Source organism: Eumetopias jubatus, unplaced genomic scaffold (genome assembly GCF_037043125.1).
Source record: "Eumetopias jubatus isolate StellerSeaLion01/CBP00866 unplaced genomic scaffold, mEumJub1_p1.0 scaffold_7, whole genome shotgun sequence".
Lineage (NCBI taxonomy): Eukaryota > Metazoa > Chordata > Mammalia > Carnivora > Otariidae > Eumetopias > Eumetopias jubatus.
Genome location: NW_028274813.1, coordinates 35,772,977 through 35,786,815, shown reverse-complemented (window position 1 = coordinate 35,786,815; position 13,839 = coordinate 35,772,977). Strand labels below are relative to the sequence as shown.

Below are 13,839 nucleotides of genomic sequence, written 5' to 3'. Positions count from 1 at the left end.
CACAGGTTTCTGCATCTTGCTTTATCTCCCTAGCAGTCTTTTGGTGGGCTCCCGCCAAGTTACCCGTTTCTTCATCTCTTCAGCTTCCTCGAGGCTTGGATTTACATTTGTAAAGGATCACAGGGGCCGAGTTGCGGTGAGATATTCATGTAAGTGCCTTTCTGACTCAGAAAAGCCAAGATGACCTGCTCTGGTAGGATCGAGACCCCCAAAGCCGATTCCAACTAATGTCTTCCTAGAACGCCCCCTTTCCTATCCGCACAATGGGAGGTGTCTGGCTGTGACACCGGGGTGACCCCCACCACGTGCGTCTTTGTATCTGCGAGCACCTAGGCGGCGGGGGAGCGGCTCACGCGGGACGGTCACCGGCGGGGCAGCGCGCTCGCCCCACCTGCGGGCGTTAATCATTAGTGGCGCACGATCCCCTTCACCCCGGGCCCCGGCTCGCCGCGACGCGAAGGTTCTCCGGGTCCCCGCGGAGCCGCCAATTGCTGGATTCCAGCGGCCGGCCTGAGTCTCCACCCACTGGAAAAATTCCTGCCCCGCCCCTCCCTCTCTCCTCCCTCCCGCGGCAGCTCCGGCTCCGCTCGCCCGGCCCCGACTTCCTGCCGGGCGCTGGGAAGGCGCGCGCGGGCTGGGGTCCCCGGGGGCCGCGTCAGCAGCTGGCCGCGTCCCGGGCCGCCGAGGGGCTGGGCAGTGGGCGGGAGCGGCCGGCAGCCTCAGCGCCTGCCGAGAGCGACTTTCAAACTCGCGCCTGCGTCGCGGCCGCACCTGGCCAGCCTCGCGCGCGGAGCGTGCCGGACCCGGCGGGGCGGCGACCGCGCGGTGAGTGGCCCTCACTTCTCCCCTCTCCCTCGGCCAGTGGCAGCGCCCAGAGCCCCTCCGCGGCCCCCACCCTCCCGGGCCCTCGCCCCAGCCCCCGGCGGGGTGAGGACTCGGGGCGGCTGAGGAGGGCCCGGGGCTGTGTTGGCGCCTTCCGGGGCGAGCCCCCCGGCAGAGGACCGGAGCGCGGTAGGCTCGTGCACGGAGTCCTCTTCTGTCCTGTAGTCTCCACCCCGGAAACAAAAGGAGCGAGCGCTCCAGGTGGCTCCGGGAAGCTCCGTTTGAAAGCCGGGAAGCCCGCGAGGCTGCGCCCGCCCGCTCCGCCTGCGCCCGCCCGCTCCGCCTGCGCGCTCGGGCGCCCGAGGGCTGGCCCTTGCCTCGAACTGTGGGACTCGGGCCGGGTGGACCCTTCTGGGGAGGGACCTCAGCCTCTGGTCCCGGGAGCCCAAGGGGCGCCAGCGGCGTGTTCCGGGTTGGTGCACATGGTGCTCATTCTTGGGAATCTCAGCTCTTGTCCTGGAAGGGTTAGAGTGGGTGCCAGAAAGGCGATGTCGGGAGCCGAAGGCATAGAGACCACTGCCTGCCACTGTCGGCCTCGACCTCGCCCACTCCTGAAATCCGTCTGGTTACTTTTCTCCCCATTCTCAGCCCTTTGGTTTGGAAAGCTAGGATGAGACCTGGAAATTTCAAGACATTTTAGGGTAGCTACTTTTACTCTTTGGAGCTGCTTTTGAAAACAAAGAACGGAGTGGGAAATGTAATGGTAGGAGGCTGGAGAGGTGTGGCCTGGGGGGGGCGGTGTTAGTGGCCGTGGTAAGAGTTTCTTCCTCCAGGTCACTTGCTAAACTGTTGGCAGATGAAGGAAGCTGTCTTCTCTGGAGCCCCTGTGGAGGCGACTCAGACTGCGTTCTCCTATATGGAACCCTAGACTAGGGGTTCTTAGAGTCTCCCCAGCCCTGCCTCTTCATGCAGCCTAATCACATCGACCTTAAGAAATAATAAGTAGGGAGAGTAATGACAGCCCAGGAGGGCTTCCCTTCTGAGCACGTCGCCTGCTTCCTTTTAGGAGAGTGCCTTTCCAGCACCTCCCTTGATGAACTGGGAGTGGAATCCTGATTGCCTTAAGCTGGGAATGACTTCATTCCAACCGTCCCCAGCAGAAAACCTAGAGAGTAAGAACCAAAGGAAGGTGTACCTTTGTCATTCACCCCTTCCAGTGATCCCCGGGTGCCTCATCTCTTCCTTCTAAGCCTGCTGTTAATGATCCTGCAGCTTCTGCTGAACCCATTCTCTTCCCCCAAGGGCTGGGCAACCCCCTGGCTCCCTGGTATCTTGCTCTGGGGATAGGGCAGGGAGTCAGCATGGGGTAAACCAAGTCCTAGAAGCAGAGGGAGTGGTTTAAGGGTTGTTTTGGGGGCTTTTCCACTTTTATTAGATGTGGCGTTTTATGATATGGCCTATCAGGAAGAGTGGAAAGAGCACGGGCCTGGGAGTCCAGCACAGGATTTTGCTTGAATTTTAATCCTGGCTCTACTGCATACCATTAAAGATTGGTAGCATCGCTAGTTCTGGAAGGCACCTCTGATTAGCCTATCTACACAGGAAGGAAGCAGATCCCAGAGATGTGAGATGATTTGAGCCTGGTCCCTGTTGGCCAAACAGGGACTAGAACTCAGATTTCCTGCTCTGGCTAATCCGTGTTTTCTCCAACATGACCTGGGTGAATCACATATCTTTCAGACTCCGTTTCCACCTGAGTAAAGCAAGGTACTTGCCTTCTCTTCCTTATAGAGGTTGTGGTAGGGATCAAATGAAGCCAGATACGTGGAAAGTGCTCCATAAACTCTTATACAAAATAAAGGGCTCACTGTGGCTAGGAGAGGCTCTCGAGAGCTTTAAAGTTTACTGGATATGTCCCACGTGTGCCACAGGAGATGGTAAATACGAGGATCCTGTGGTGGAAGTTTACATCTGTGGCCTGTGATATCTCAGCTCCAGAGTAAACATTTGGCTTACCAAATCCACAGCTAACCCAGGGTTACTGTGTTTACACCGGAGGAGGCCAAAGGCTATGGCCTGAGGGATGACCAGGGCTGGAGGGGAAAAGGGACTGTGTTCCAGATGTGTGGCTTGCCCCTTCACCTCCACCCCCTCTCAGAACCTTGTGAAGCCTCTGGCTCCAAGCCTGGAGGGGTTGCCACAAGCCCAGGCTGGGGCGCTGACTTTGGAGGGTTAATTGAGGAGCCATCTAGTTATTCTCTGTTGTGTTGGGGGTTGAGGGGACTCTGGGCTTTGGGAGCGTGTTGCCTTTGCAGCTGCACTGAGGCCCTTCTTCAGCTCCTCATTTGCCTCCCTCCCCACTACCCCAGGCTGCCGCTCTGGCCCTGGTCTCTGCTCTGGTCTGACTCTCTGGCCAGCTGTTTGTCCATAGGCCTTTGTTCCAAAGCTGCCTGCCCACCCTCCCCAGCAGAAGCCCTCAGGCTGGAGCCTTGGCAGCTGGAAGTCACTACTGTGCAGGAAGGCTCTAGTGGAATCCACAGGGGACCTGGCAGACCCTCATTTCCTCCTCTTGGGCTCCTCTTAGGGCTCCTAACTTGCTCCTGGCCACACTCTTTCTTTTCTCATCTCCTTCTTCCCCTGAATGGATGGATCGTCCTTTTTTTTCTTCCTACAATTATGCTTCTTAGTTCTATTTTTAAGTATTCATTCAACATTTATTTAGTGCCTACCGTATATGACTGTAGATGCAGTGAACAAAGTATACAAATATTGACCTGGAACTGACTTGTAGTGGGGGAAGCTGACAGACAGCAAGATAGAAAGTGAACTAGAAAGCATATCAGTTTAAAAAAAAAAAAGAAAGAAACGTCAGTGATAAGTAGAAACATGTGATAGGCAAGGAGGTGGTGGATGTGCATTGCCATGGAGGGGGTGAGATGGCATTTTAGATGGGGTGGCCTGGGAAGCCTCCTGAGCGAGGGATGTTGGAGATAATGCCTCAGGGAAGAATTTCCCTTCATCTCTTACCGCCTTTGCTTGACTCCCAGTTGGAGCAACCCAATGCGGGATTGAGGGGCAGGGTTTGGAATTGGATGCACCTGGGTTCGGATCCCAGCTTTCCAGCTTGCTAGCCCCTTGGTGCTGAACTCCTCTGAGCCTGTTTCTCACCTGTAAGATGGAGTTAGTCATCATACCTACCACGTACAGTATCTTGTGAGAATGAACAATGAGAATGTGTGTTAAATGCTCAGCAAAGCCCACAGAGGTGTTCAATAAATGATAGTTGTATTATTTCTCCAACCAAATTGTGTGTGGGCGGGGGGGGGGGTGGGAGGTAGCCCAAGATATTTCATGCCATTGCTAAGGACTCTGGATAAAAGGCTTTGCATTTCAAGGGTTGGGCAGGGATGGGGAATTGGAGGGAGATAAAAACAGAAACCCTAGTTAGTGCAGACTTCCCAGTTAGGGAGACTTTACCCTATCCTAGATTTCCAATGGTTGGTCTGAGTGAGGATGCAGGACTACGAGGTGTGGGCTGCTTGCCCCGGGGCAGGGCGAACTGGGGGCAGCCCTGACCTTCCCTTGCTCTGGAATTCCCCCAGCTTCTAACCAGCCCTGATGAATCACACCATGGTCCCTGGCCTCTTTGCTCGGCCTCACAGCAGGGAAGGCTATTCGCCCCTCCCCTAGCCTCCTGTAGAAAAGTTACCTTCAGAGATGGAGGGAAAAAGGAGTGGGGGAGATGAGAGGGGAGGGCTGGGCAGATAGCATAGGTGGCAAGAGGATTCAGATGGAGCCTTATCTCGGGTTCTGCCTGGACCTCTTAACTGCTCAGCTTTGTGCTGCGTCTGCCCAGCCAGTCTGTGGAGTCTCAGACTTCAAAGGGAGGGGCCTGCTCTGAGACTCCTATCAAAGCTGTGGTGATCGGTTTCCTGGGGGCCCTGCCCTGGCTCAGGAAGCAGGGATGGGCTGTGGAGGGTGAGGCCTGGGGAAGTGGTCATCAGCTAGACCACCCCCCCGAGGGCCCCGTGGCGCACGCAGGACAGCCAGGCAGGCCCTGTGGTGAAGGAACTTTTTGGGCCTGCCAGTTGGTGCCTAGAGACTGCATAAAACTAGTTATAATCTGGCCCCAGAGGAAGTTGCAAAGATGGCCCTGAACAGCCCCAGGCGTTTTGTTTTTGGGTGACCTTAAAGGAAGAGGAAAACGGCAGGGTCCGCTACCCTGTGATCAGAAGGAGGTTCACCTGGAGACACTTGGCAGTGCTTCTGGGAGTTAGCTGTTTGGAATGATGGCTGGTCTTGTTAACTGGTCTCTGCTCTGTGCTGCTTATTTTATTTATTCATTCATTTATTCATTTAAAAGATTTTATTCATTTATTTGACAGAGAGAGACACAGCGAGAGAGGGAGCACAAGCAGGGGGAGTGGGAGAGGGAGAAGCAGGCTTCCTGCCGAGCAGGGAGCCCAAGGCGGGGCTCGGTCCTGGGACCATGACCTGAGCCAAAGGCAGATGCATAACGTAACTGAGCCACCCAGGCGCCCCTGTACTCCTTACTTTGATTAGAAGCTGTCTGAGGGCAGGAACTGTGCCGGATTCATCTGTGGTCCCGTTATAGCACAGAGAACAGTATGAAGTGTAACCAACAGGTGGGTGAGGAGCTTGTGCTGAGGTCCCAGCCTGAGAGTAATCTGGGCTTGGTGGTCTCATTGGCTCCCGCTTTTCTTCCTATGGGAGCTGGGGAGGGGGAGGGGGAGAAGGCAGTGGTGGGGGTTAGGCCCCACCTGGGTGGGCTGTGGCCATCTGGGAACACAGGCAAAGGGAGAGCCAGGCTTTTTACAGTTCTCTTGCTGGCCTTTGGGGAGGGATCTCTGGTTTAAGCTCAGGGAATGGATTTTTAAGGACTCTTAAACGCTTGTTTCCTGCTGAGCAGATTGTGGGCCTGGACACAGGACCTGCACAAGGTTCTAATGGGAACGGTGGTGGCCGTCCATGCAGCCTTTTGGAAAACCCAGTTTGAGTCCTCGAAGTTGCTGATTACTGCCGGGGTGTGGCTGAGAATGCAGGGAGAGATGCAAGAGGGCCGAGGTCTAGTTCTTACTGTGGTAACAGGATCTCAAGAGGAGAGATGGGTTCTACAGGTACTGGAAGCTCTTAAAAACGCATATCCTGTACTCTCCAGGCTGCAAGACTGTGTGTACGTGTGTGTTTGTGTTTATACATTGAAGGTTCTTGAGCAATAGTTGGCAAGTGTTTGTTAACAGGAAAAGGGAACCAGTATTCATGTAGCCTCTATCTGTCCTGCACATTGCTACATCTCCAGTGCTTGCTGCATAGTAGGATTCCAATAAATATTTTTTAAAGATTTTATTTATTAGAGCATGTGTGCGGACACATGAGTGGGGGGAGGGGCAGAGGGAGAGGGAGAAGCAGACTCCCTGCTGAGCAGGGAGCCTGTTTTGGGGGTGGGGGATTGGGGGGGTTGCGGGGCTCAATCCCACGGCCCCAGGATCATGACCTGAGCCAAAGGCAGGCGCTGAACCGACTGAGCCACTCGGGCACCCCTCCAATAAATATTTTTTGTGTAAATGAAACCCTACTGTGTGGTGAAACCTTAGGAATTCAAGAAATCCTCGCACTCTTCACAGATGTTCTATTCCTGTCTAAAGACGCCTAGGATAGTTAGGAAAGTTAACCTGTGGTCGGCTGCTGTGGCAGAGGGGCAGGCTCTGTATTTCTGAAGCCTGGAAAAGTGCAAGGCTGCTGGAGTCCCTGGGAGCAGTCCCACCAGGCATTCTGTAGGCTTCTGCCCCCATGCAGGTTGGGCCCAGAGCGGACAGGAGGGTGTGCTTGTAGTCTTGAGTATAGTTCATCTCATGCTAGGTCCCATAATAGCCGATCAAAGGCAGTGGTGGGGGGGTCACCTTTTATGCTCTTCAGGACCTGTCCTCTCTGCAGCCTCACTTACCTGCGTCTGGCCAGCAAGCCTCAGATCCGCCGGGACGCAAGTTCCTAGGTTTTCCCCCCGGCTTCCGCAGACTGTTTACTTTTATATATAGGTGGTGCTATCCTCCTTCTGAGCTGGCAACTGAAAGGAAGCAGCAGAGGAGAGACGGTAAGGAGACGGGCACAGAGAGGAAAAATGAACCCTGAGGAGCTGAGAGTCCACAGGAAGAGTGGAGAGAGGTCAGAATAGTAGGAAGAGCCAGTGCTGGTGGAAGCTGGGGTCTCTCATTTAGGAGGAATGGCTCGGCACACCTGGGCCCTTGGGGGATTATCATTTTGATAATTGATGCTTTGCTGTAATTGTGACCTTGAGTCATCCAGAAGAGGTTAAATTATGCTCCCTTGACTGTTTAGGAAGGCATGCAAGGAAGCGCTTACCGTATTTTTAAATGATTCCCAACCAGATTGATGAAAAGTTTTAAAAATGTTGATACTTAAGGTAGTATCACTGCTCCTCTCAACAAGGCAAAGTGGTGTTCCCCTGAACCACAGATAAGGAAGTGTAGTCCACACGAGGTTGGAAATTTGTCCAGGATCCCTCGCCAAGACTTGGCAGGAGTGAAATTTGAACTCTTGAATCACCCCAGGGCACAGGCGCTCAGCTTTACCCAAGACTGTTCCAAAACTCTTAAAAATGTGGCTTTTTGGACAGCCGTCTCCATGGGGAGTCCAGCCAGTGCAGTTTTAATGTGTTTCAGTACAGCATAGACGGGTCCAACCCTAACTCAGCTCCACCCAGGTAGATTGCCAGTTACCCCACAGGGCACTTGCCTTGGTAGAAACAAGAATGCTTTCAGTCCATTTACATTTTAAGCATCTCCCCGGGTGCCACACAGCACGCACCCAGCACTTTTCTTCTTCGGAGGCCAGAAAATGACAGGGAGGAGGTGCAGTTTCAAACATCGCAGGACTCTTTCCATCAGGAGCTTTGTTCCTTTGTTTTGGTTCTGGATGCTGCGGAGAGGTGCTTTGGTGTGCAGTCTTGGTGCTGGTTGTTCCAGTCAGTCTCCAGCAGCCTGGGGCCCACCCCTGCCTAGGAACCCCGACCTGACTCCCCGTCCCCACTGTCCAGGCCTGGCAAATGGTAATGGTATCCTATTTGCCTCTCTCATTTATTGTACAGATAGAATGTTACACACACAATTGAAGCTTCCTTTTTCTTGGGGAAACCTTTCTCTTCCCTCCCACCCTAGAAGTGGCATTTTCCTGAATATGGTGTTTATTATACCTTTGCATGTTTTTATACTTTTTACTGTTTGTAAGTAACATATGGTATCGTGTTTTTATTTTGACATAAATAGCATCATGTTCAATGTGGTCTTCTTGAACTTGGATTTTTTATCCAACATTGTTATCTAGATTTATCCATGTTGATGTATTTAAATCAACTGGCACATTCTCTCTCTCGCTCGCTCTCAAATTAAAAAAAAATGTAATTGCTATTGCCTTTTTCTTTTTGATTTTTTTTTTTTAAGATTTTACTTCTTTATTTTGACAGAGCGCACAAGCAGGGGGAGTGGCAGGCAGAGGGAGAGGGAGAAGCAGGCTCCCTGCAGGACTCAAATCCCAGGACCCTGGGATCATGATCTGAGCTGAAGGCAGTTGCCTAAACCAACTGAGCCACCCAGGCGCCCCCTTTTTGATTTCTAGGAGTTAAAATATATATGTTAAATAACTGATCTTTGGTAGGTTATATTCATTACATAGAACTGTGGGTTGTCTTAACTTTATTAATAAATGTCATTTTTTTCATAAGGAACTTTTAATTTTAATGTCAGATTTACCAATCTTTTGTTTGTACTTTCTGTCTCGTTCAAGAAATCCTTTCCTACTCTGATTTTATAAATATATTAAAATATTTTCTTTTAAATTTAAGTTTTGCTTCCCATGCTTACATTTTAAATTTACCTGGAATGTATTTTCTTTATATGAAACTGGATCTCAACTCTGGCTCCACACTAAAGCCTTATGAGGAGTTTTAAAAAAGAAAGTACTGATGTCTGAGTCTCAGATCATACCAATAAAATAAAAATATCTTGGGGTGGGGCCCAGGCATGGTTATGAAATGCTCCAGGTGACTTTTATGTTCAGCCGAAGTGGAGAACCACTCAACCTTGTAAGATCAAACTGATTTTATTTTTTCCAGAGGAATAGCCAAGTTTTCTAGGACCAGTTACTGACTAGTGTATACTTTTCCCACTGACTTAATACTTTTAAGATTTGATTGATTGATTTATAACTTTGAGATATGTTTCATATATCTTAAAATTCATCCATGTAAAGTGTTTAGTGGTTTTTAGTATATTCACAGAGTCGTGCAACCATTACCACTATCTAATCCTAAAACATTTTTATCCTCCCCAAAAGAAACCCTATACCCATTAGCAGTCATTTCCCTTTCTTCCCATCCCCCATCCCCATGCAACCACAGATCAACTTTCTCTGTGCCCTGGGGCTCGATCCCAGGACCCTGGTATCATGACCTGAACTGAAGGCAGACGCCTAACGACTGAGCCACCCAGGCGCCCCAAATATGTAGTTTATTATGACTTCTTTCACTTAGCATGGTGTTTTCAAGAGTCATGCATGTTGTGGAATGTAATCAGACCTCATTCTTTTTATTGACAAATCATCCATCCTCTGGATAAACTGCATTTTGTTCATCTTTTCATCAGTTGATGGGCATTTGAGCTGTTTCTACATTTTGGTATAATGAATAATGCTGCTATGAACAGTTATGTACAGCTTTGTGTATGGACATTTTTTTTAAAAGATTTTATTTATTTATTTGAGAGACAGAGCAGGGGCAGGGAGAGGGGCAAAGGGAGAGGGAGAAGCAGACTTCCCACTGAGCAGGGAGCCCGATGTGGGGCTCGATGTGGGTGGGGCTCGATCCCAGGACCCTGGGATCATGACCTGAGCCCAAGGCAGATGCTTAACTGACTGAGCCGCCCAGGTGCCCCATGTATGGACATTTTTTAAATTCTCTTAGGTATATACCTAGGAGTATAATTGCCTGGCCACATGATAACTCTAACTTTTCGAGGAACTGCTAAATTGTTTTCCAGATAAGCTACAGTATTTTACATTCTTACTAGCAGTGTGCAAAGGTTCTAATTTCTCCACGGGCTCACTAACACTTGTGATTTAACACTGTTTTGATTTTAGCCATCCTAGTGGGTATGCTGTGGTATTAAGTGCGGTGTTGATTGCATTTCCCTAAAGACTTAGAATGTTGAGCATATTTTCATGTGCTTATTGGCCACTTATATATCTTTAAAGAAATATCTATTCAAATCTTTGCCCATTTTTAAAAAAATTTAAACAATTTTTTATTTTATTTTTTTAAAGATTTTATTTATTTATTTGACAGAGACACAGCGAGAGAGGGAACACAAGCAGGGGGCGTGGGAGAGGGAGAAGCAGGCTTCCCGCAGAGCAGGGAGCCCGACGTGGGGCTCGATCCCCGGACCCTGGGATCATGACCCGAGCCTAAGGCAGACGCTTAACGACTGAGCCACCCAGGCGCCCCTCTTTGCCCATTTTTAAATTGAGTTTTATTGTTGTAAGGGTTCCTTAGATATTTTAGTTACAGGTCCATCGTCAGATACATGATTTACAGCTATTTTCTTCCATTTTGTGATTTGTCTTTCACTTTTTTTTTAAAACTTTCTTGAGAGTGCCCTTTGGAACACTAAAGTTTTTAATTTTGATAAAGTCTCGTTTATCTACTTGTTTTGGTGCCTGTGATTTTGATATTTTAAGAAATCATTGCTCACCCAAATTCACCAAGATTTACTCCTCTGTTTTCTTGTAAGAGTTTTATAGTTTTAGGTCTTACCTTTAGGTCCATGATACGTTTTGCCTTGGTTTTTGCATATGGTGTGAACTAGATGTCCAGATTCATTCCTTTGCATGTGAATATCCAGTTGTCCTAGTACCATTTCTTGAAATTCTGTTCTTTCCCTATTGAATCATCTTGGTACCCTTGATGAAAATCAGTTGACTGTAAATGTAAGGTTTTATTTCTGTCCTCCCAATTCTATTCTATTAATCTAGATGTCTGCCTTTATACCAGCACAGCCTGGTCTTGGGAAGTGTGGCTTTCTAGTTTTGAAATTGGGAACTGAGTCTTCCAATTTTGGTCTTTTGCAAGATTGTTTTGTTTATTCTGGGTCTCTTGCTTTTCCATAGGAATTTTAGGATCAGCTTGTCAGTTTCTGCAAAAAAACAAAAAAAACAAAAAAAACCCAGCCGAGATTTTCAGAGATCGTGTTGAGCCAGTAGATCGATTTGGCGAATATTGCCAGATGAACAGTGTTGAGTGTTCTGATGCATGAGAACATAAGACAAATCTTCTTTAATTCTTTCAACAGTGTTTTGTGATTTCCAGTATAGAAGTCTTATACTTCTCTTGTTAAATGTATTCCAAAGTATTTTATGCTTTTTGCTGTTATTATAAATGGCATTATTTTGTTTCTTAATTTCATTTTTGGATTGTTCACTGCCCGTGTATAGGAATAAAATTGATTTTTGTGTGTTGATCTTGTATCCTATGTTGCTGAGCTCTTTCATTAGTACTAGTGGTATTATAGTGGTTTCCTTTTCTATACAGGATTTTCTATATATATGATTATGTCATCTGTGAATAGAGATAGTTTTACTTCTTTTCAATCTGAATGTCTTTTATTTCTTTTTCTTGCTTAATTGCCCTGGCTAGAACTCTAGTACAGTGTTAAATAGAAATGGCATGAGGGGACATCCTTGTCTTGCTCCTGATCTTAGGGGAAAGGCATTCAGTCTTTCTCCATTAAGTATAAAGTTACCTATAGGTTTTTCACAGATGCTCTTTATAAGCATGGGAATTTTCCCTTCTATTCCCAGTTTGTGGAAGTGTTTTTATTATGGAAAGGCGTTAGATTTTGTCAAGTGTTTCTTCTGGGTCTCCTGAGATTATCAGGTGGTTTTATACTATATTAATATCTTGAATTCTATTAATTGATATTTGGATGTTAACCCAATCTTGTATTTCTGGGATAAATCCATATGGTCATAGTGTATACTCCTTTTTATGTATTACTGGTTTCTATTTGTTAGTATTTTGCTGGGGATTTTTTGCATCTTTATTAGGGGTTTTAGACTGTAGCTTTCTTTTATTGTGATATCTTGTCTGGTCTTGATATGAGGGTAATAGGGCCTGATAGAATGATTTGGGAAGTATTCCTTCCTCTTCTATTTTTGGAAGAGTTTGTAAAGAATTGGTATTAATTCCTTTAAATGTTTGGTAGAATGTACCAGTGGGGTCATCTAGTCTGGGCTTTTCTTTATTGAGAAATTTATTTATTTATTTATTTATTTTTATTATTATTTTTAAAGATTTTATTTATTTATTTGACAGACACAGCGAGAGCAGGAACACAAGCAGCAGGAGTGGGAGAGGGAGAGCAGGCTTCCTGCCGAGGAGGGAGCCCGATGTGGGACTCGAGCCCAGGATCCTGGGATCATGACCCGAGCCGAAGGCAGACGCTTAACGACTGAGCCACCCCAGGCGCCCGAGAAATTTATTTATTTTAAACTTTATTTATTGGGGGGGGGCAGAGGAGAGGATCTTCAAGCAGACTCCCTGCTGAGCATGAAGCTTGATCATGACCTGAGCGAAAACCACGAGTCAGATGCTCAACTGTCTGAGCCACCCAGGTGCCCAGATTTTTCTTTTAGCTCTTGGAGTACCAGTTTGTTCCATCTTTTTACTACCTTGTGATGGCTTATTTTGTTGTATGGTTAGTAATGTTTATACTCAGCCCCTCTTCAGTGGTTGCAAAGAGTGGGATGCTTAAAAGTAAGATATTTTAGAAGTCTGCACTTACTGGTGATAATGAGATCTAGGACATACGAAATGTAAGTGGATGGCTTAGGTAGAGTAGAGGAAAGGATTGTTGGAAGGCTCTTCCTGGGAACTTTGCATGTCTGCCTGCTTCTTAAACAGGACTCTGCTCAAGAGTCACTTCCTCAGAGCCTTCCCGGACCTCTTGACCAAAAAACATCCCCATCCCCCACTTGTTTTTTTTTTTTTTTTTTTTTTAAGATTTATTTTTATTTTTTGAGAGAGCGAGAGCACACTGGAGCCTGGGGAGGGTCAGAGGGAGAGGGAGAGGGATAAACAGAATCTCCACTGAGCAGGGAGCAGGACTCGAGCCCAGGACCCTGGGATCATGACCTGAGCCGAAGGCAGACGCCCAATGACTGAGCCACCCAGCACCCCCAAGATCTTGTTCTTACGTGTAGGAGGCTCTTACTGTGTTAAGAAGATAGAGCATTCACAGAAGACACTTCAGGTCCTTGCCAGTCCTCGAGCTGCTGTGCAGATGAGTACCCCTTGCTGTGACAGGGTGGAGAGAGGCAGCCTGTGCCCTGGTCCTTGGCCCATCCTTAATGGGCACATAAACCATTCCTGGAAGCTTCTAGAAGGGAGTTACACATTCCCAGGTGACTCCATTTTGCCCTCTTTCGGAGGTTGACCCCTAGCAAGAGAACTTGTTCTGAGCAGTGTTACTTGTAAAACTTAAGTGCCCAAGGGCGTTTGTACAAAGTGGGCTGAGGGAGTGCGGTGTGCATCTCTTAAGGACCCCCATGGGAGGCGGTGTTGAGGGATGGTGAACTCAGGAAGCAGGGATTCCAGGAAACCCTGGCTTTCCCTCCTACCTCCCTGTTGGGCCCTTGGGTAAGTGAGCACATGGCTCTGGACTTCGGGGTTGTTGTGAGGAGATTACAAAGGGCTTGTGTTCAGCACAATGCCTGGTGCTGCCTGATCACATGCTGGCTGGTATTCCAGTCTGCCATTTTGGGAGCCACTTGTACCTCAGTTTCCTCATCTGTAAAACGGTGATAATCCTGCTGCCCACGCGCCCTTCCCTGTGCTCCTGGCAGCCGGAAGGACAAGGGTTAATATCCTTGGGCCATGAGGGCCTGGGGTGGGGGAGGAGCCACATAAATGGAGTATTGTTGTGCTGGTGA

The 13,839-nt window shown here is 48.4% G+C and overlaps 1 protein-coding gene across 1 annotated transcript in view; it reads left to right on the top strand.

The window, feature by feature from the left end:
- The first annotated feature begins 595 nt into the window (after window positions 1-595).
- PLEKHG3 (pleckstrin homology and RhoGEF domain containing G3) overlaps window positions 596-13,839 on the top strand; it is a 40,993-nt gene continuing 27,749 nt past the window's right edge. Inside the window, exon 1 of the mRNA XM_028116041.2 lies at window positions 596-825. The gene's annotated coding sequence lies outside the window, so the exon portion shown is untranslated. The remainder of the gene's footprint in view (window positions 826-13,839) is intronic.